We start from the raw sequence: 5,775 nt of genomic DNA on the forward strand, positions 1-5,775 counted from the left end.
AATTCTTAAGAAAAGACGACGACTCATACGAAAACGACGCCTAAACTGTGCATCGTCGTACAACAGATTTTTACTAAAATAATTGCGCATTAAACGTTCATGAGCACCTAACCGATCTCGTTCAAAAGGCGCTTGTCTGGTACGCGTTGTAGACGATTTGGCTTCTTCTCGCAAATACTTAATCGCCTCCTGCGTCACTGCGATAAGCATATCGTCGACAATACCGGCAGATGAAGAGCTTGATGAATCGGATGAAGAGTGAGATAAAATTTTTTATTTTAAAAATTATTGGAGAGAATGTGTGTGTTATAATGATTGGTGTGTGTTTGAGTTTGTGATTGGTTTGTGTAAAAATATATGTATATATATTAGTTTTTTTATAAAAGACCGTTGCCCAACGGTCATATTGAACAAAATTCTCGAACAAAGCGCATTAACGCACGATACTGGCCTGGCGAAGGTGCTATGGCGGCCTCCTTTGGCGCCCAGGGGGTGGCTTCGGGGCGCTATAGGGCGCTAAACAAGCTAATTTGGCCAGAGACGGTATACCATACCCCTGGCCTAAACTAGTTTAGATATAAACAATGTAAATTTATATTCCAGTTGGTTGGCTTTTCTGTCTTTGAGTTTCTTAAATAATTTAAACTAGTGAAATTTCTCCGCGCTTTGCGGCGGAAATTCAGTCGGTATCAGTTCGGATCGTTATGATAACAACACTCACTATAATAATCGAAAGAGAAAACATTACATCAATCGAAAACAATAAAAACGAATATTGATATTGGTATAATGTTGTTCAGTTGATATCGATTCGGTTCGTTTGCATTCCATGTTTATTTTATTTCAACATTCCGACATTTATTTTTTGAAAATGGATATTGGGCAAGCTATTCGGTTCGTTTGCATTCCATGTTTATTTTATTTCAACATTCCGACATTTATTTTTTTGAAAATGGATATTGGGCAAGCTATCGTACCAAACCGAATCGAAATCGATTGAACAACATCTGTAACAATACCAATATTTATTTTTATTGTTCTTGCTTTGGATAAACTGATACCGTATCACTATCATACCGTACCGTACCGAGCTGAACCGAACAACATTAATACTGGTATGGATTCATTTTAATAATTTCTTGTTTGATAAGGGATACTTTGATCGTATCTTAAAAATCACAAAAAGAATAATTTAAATTCAATTAAAGTGATAAAACCACAAAAGAACAAAAATCTAGAAACACAATATTAAAAAAAACTACGACTACTATTCATCGGCACTTTCGATTAATATGTATAATATGTATAATATTGTTTATAGTTGCAAAAACAATGATTCATTTCAAAATCTTGTCCAAATAGATCCTTACATAAATTATAGTGTTGCAACTTGCAATTTCTACTAAGAAAAGTCACGTGACCACAAATGAATATTCCTTGCCATAAATCAAATAAAATTAACAAATCAATGATTTAGAAAACTAAATAATATTAGGCCATATACTCTAATATCTAGACTCTAGAGTGTTAACAATGACATGGTATGTTAGGTTGGACGGTATGGCGACCGTCACGTCGCCCTTGAGACGCCGCCCCGCTCTCCATTCCGCCCCCTCCGTCGCCGTTCCTCCATCGTCGCCATCGTCGGGTTCTCGACGCCAAGGACGGTCCTCCCCCTCTCTCATACACCAATAAACACCCAAATCCAAAATCAAATCCTTCTCCCAAATCCAAAATCAAACCCTTTGAAGATGGCGGCGGCGTTGTCTCGATGGCACCGATTCAACAGAAACCCTAGGTCAGTATATGTTATCTTTGATAATTTATATTTTGTGATTCTTTGCTAGAGATAGATAATTGTTAAATGAAAGCTGATGGTTCTTCCTTTTGGCCGATTGTTGTTATAAACTCTTTGTGAGTGTGATTAAGAACCAAAATTGGGGTTTTTTGTGATGGTTGATCAGATGCAAAGCGTCAATCTTGTTGTTGATAAACTACCGGTAGATATGAGAAATATGAAATTGAAGTTGAATTGTTTGGAGATTTGATGATTTAGGTCGAATAATCGTATGCTGAAATCTGTTTGTTCGTGTATAAACAACAGGTAGATGTAATATATGTTAAATAGAAACTGAATTGTTTAGTGATTTAGATCAAACAATCGTATGCTGAACTGGTATTACCTTCATTCTTCACACTTATCTCGTTAGTTTGACTTAACCGTATGTATAAAGCCTGCTCTTCATATTTATTTTGAACATTTTTTTCCTTGCATATTTGTATGAATTTATGGGCTTGCTGTGTAATATGCTTTAAATAGAGAAAGGAGAAATGAAGACTGTGTCTGCTAGTCTAGTATGAATCAAGGTGACATTTGGTGATGGTACCTGTATATATCAAATTTCCCATATGCTCTTGGTAGGTACCACTCTTAGCTTACTTATGTAATCCAAGTGGAACTTATTAGGTGAAGTTTGATGATCAAGGTCAAGTAAACGTATGCCGAAATCCATTTCTTGGTACTGTTTGGTGATTTGATGTTTTAGGTTGATTGGGAAGGGCAAAAGAATCAAATAGAAATAGATGCTGGTTAGTAAGGGTCGTTTAGCGTTTGGCGTTTTACGCCGTATGCAGATATCGGTTGGTTTGATGCCATATAACGAGTCTTCCCCATGTATTACATTTTGGCATTTTGCTTTGAACATTATATCCAACAGATTATGCGGGGAGGTCGAGGAAGATGCTGAACACCTGCTCGTTTCTTGTTACTTTCAACTTTAGTGTGGCAAAAAGTTGTAGCCTGGTGGAACCCAACTATACGTGTTCAGTTTTCGCGGCCTACTTCAAGTATACAAAGGTTTGAGGGCATCCGATCTTAAAAGACGGTAATAATTCTGGCTTCATGTTGGGCGATTTGGAAAGTAAGAAACGAGCTTATTTTCGACGGAAAACGAGGAACTATTGATAGAGCTTTTGGCGAGATGCAAAGCTTAGCCTTTTTGTGGATCAAACATAGACCAAAAATCACAAATATGGATTGGGAGGGCTGGGTGAATTTCAGTTTTGACTAATATGTATGTAATGTTTTTTTATGTTTGTTTTTTGGGTGTATACTGGGCGATGGTTGTATAGGGCCAGCAGCTTGCTTGCTGATGTCCTCATACTACTGTAACAATTTGGTGACGTGGTCTTAGCGTGACTGTCTTATGTCTTGTAGTTCCTTTCTACGTGGTCCATGTGCACATTTTCTGTTCTCTCTTAGACTTGACAAAGTAACAATCTTTGACTGCTGGATATAATGTTGGATATAATTTTGTTTACAGCTAAAGCTGCTAGAGTGAAGCACATTGTGCTGGTTGGCTCGATGGGTGGAACAAATATCAACCATCCCTTAAGCAGCCTTGGAAATGGGAATATACTGGTTCGTTTTACCCTTTTCTTTTGCTAGCACACGCTCACAGTTCTGGTTTGATGTGAATGGTGTTTTAACTAGGATAGTTTTGTATCTATGTCATTGTTACTTGCAGGTCTGGAAGCGAAAGGCTGAATAGTTGAACCATCCTTAAAGGTTGAACAACATTAATGAATTTATTTTTTTTTGTTTATGTAATGTTTTTTAATATTAATGAAAATATTTTGTTACTTTATTTATTTGTTAAATGTTAAAAAAAGTTGAAGATTAAAAAAATAAAAAACATAAAAGTGGTGGAGGACTATGACTAGGACAATCCTCTCATGCCCTCTAGTTTTGGAGGATGATCCATCCTTGGGAGGACTATGATGTGGCGCCTACGTGGCGGATCATCCTCCAAGGATGGACCATCACCATACCCACTAGCCTTAACTAACATTGCAAACCACTCCCTCCTTATGTTAAAATGCATTAAATGAGTTATGTGTTAACATGTTAACCCAATGTTAAGACCATATGTAATGGGGCTTTATAAGGGCATGAAAGATTTTGATAATGCCCTTACACCATTACTCATGGGCATTATAGGGGCATGAAGAGTGAGGGGCATTTCTATAATAATGCCCAAAGAGAAGAAAAATAATGGAAAGTAATAAATGAAATAGACATTAACCATTACACCTTTTTTAAAAGGGCATTATGATGATGATGTGGTGAAAAATGTCCCTTAGTGGGCATTAACCGTTACCTATGGTCTAAGAGATTAAATTAATTATTATTTTCTTTTTTAGACAAAAACCCAATGTTAAGTGCATTAAATGAGTTATGTGTTTACATGTTAAACCATTTCCTTAGAGTGAGACAAAGTGAAATAAGGAAAAAAAGTTGATGTGTCATTTAGGTGGAGTTAAGTTAGGTTAAAGTATACCCAAAGGCCTTAAGTTATACTTTGAACCATCAATTAGAGTTTAACAAGTGTTTCCAAACCTGTAAGGGTTTAGTTTTACTTTGTAAATCACAGTTAGAAATAAGTAGACCGGTTTTTAGTGTTTTTTCTATCATTCATTATAGATATGGTGAGTTCTCAGTTAGAGATAGCATGTCATGTATACTTCCAAGTCACTGGATATTAGTTTATGCATCAACGGTACACATTTAATACATAGAAGTGGTAGGTTGTGGTCGTGGTTTAAAAAGCACCAAAGGGGTTGTTAAATCTTGATGGGTTGTGTTGATAAAGTTTTATAACTCATATGAATGTATATCACATGTTAAAACATGGTAATTTGGTATTTATGTAACTATAAAGTTGGATTTGGAAGCGTAGAAAAAAGTTTGGGTTAAAAAGGAGAATAATACATTAAAACTATCAAGCATATACGAATTAGACTCATATATTTACGAGTTAAAGTTTCTAGTTACATAATAGCTAACACTTGATGATATAATCATTGTATGATCAACCTAAGCCAAGTGAAGTTTACAATTACTTCTTGATTCTGGATGGACAATCTTTACGTCTAGACACACGTACAAAGTTACTAAACCCGAAATGGTACGAAGCAACGATGTTAAGCGGTTATGAGGGTGTTTGTGAGATTGAAAAACAAGTTGTAGGAAGAGGCTAACACAACCAAAGGGTACAAGATGTAGTTATTTATTATTATTATTTTTTTTAATTTGCTTGTATTGATACCAATGTACAATTTAGGTAATAAAGTGGGAACATACTATTTAATATTTATCACCCTTAAACCCCAAAATGATATGATTCGAAACCACAACACTCATAAAAAAAAAAAAAACCCAAACATGGGTAAGCCTACATCGGTGTGCATGTGGCTACTCCAACTAGAAAATGCATTTTCGGGTGTATAACTTGATGAATTTTCAGTCGCTTCAGACTTGACGTATGGCTACTTCGGTGGGCGTAATCTTACTTTAACCATAAATGACAACAATATTTTAAGTTCATATTTTCACCAATTCAACCCAAATCACCATATTTCACTATAGTCAAGATATACACAAATGCATTTGATACTATACTACTATAGAATGTAAAGAAGTGTGTATTAACAATCTGTATCATACTGTCCATCGTATTAGGTTGTGGGGAGTGGGGCGTTGGTTGGGGCGGGTATGTCCTTCAACGCCAGCTGCTTTACCTCGGGTTGGCGTTGGGCATGGCGTTGCCCCTTTGGCGTGGGTATTCATCCTGGCGTGGGGCGGAGGGCAGGGTGACTTGGCTGGCTTTGGTTGGCCGGTCCAATATCGCTGGCTTTGGTTGCCTACTTTAATTAAAAAAAATTCACATGGCTGGCCACGCCAAGCTAAGCCACGCCACACCACACCCCTCATTT

The 5,775-nt window shown here is 36.6% G+C and overlaps 1 long non-coding RNA gene across 2 annotated transcripts; it reads left to right on the forward strand.

The window, feature by feature from the left end:
- Positions 1-1,472: 1,472 nt before the first annotated feature.
- Positions 1,473-3,651, forward strand: LOC110941735. Of its 2 annotated transcripts, XR_002594389.2 has the most exons (4): positions 1,473-1,798; positions 2,718-2,885; positions 3,324-3,421; positions 3,528-3,651. It is a non-coding gene; the product is annotated as an uncharacterized LOC110941735 (long non-coding RNA). The 2 variants fall into 2 exon arrangements; XR_002594386.2 differs by lacking the exon at positions 2,718-2,885 and having other exon boundaries at positions 1,476-1,798.
- Positions 3,652-5,775: the final 2,124 nt, after the last annotated feature.

Source organism: Helianthus annuus, chromosome 5, assembly GCF_002127325.2.
Source record: "Helianthus annuus cultivar XRQ/B chromosome 5, HanXRQr2.0-SUNRISE, whole genome shotgun sequence".
Taxonomy (NCBI): Eukaryota; Viridiplantae; Streptophyta; class Magnoliopsida; order Asterales; family Asteraceae; genus Helianthus; species Helianthus annuus.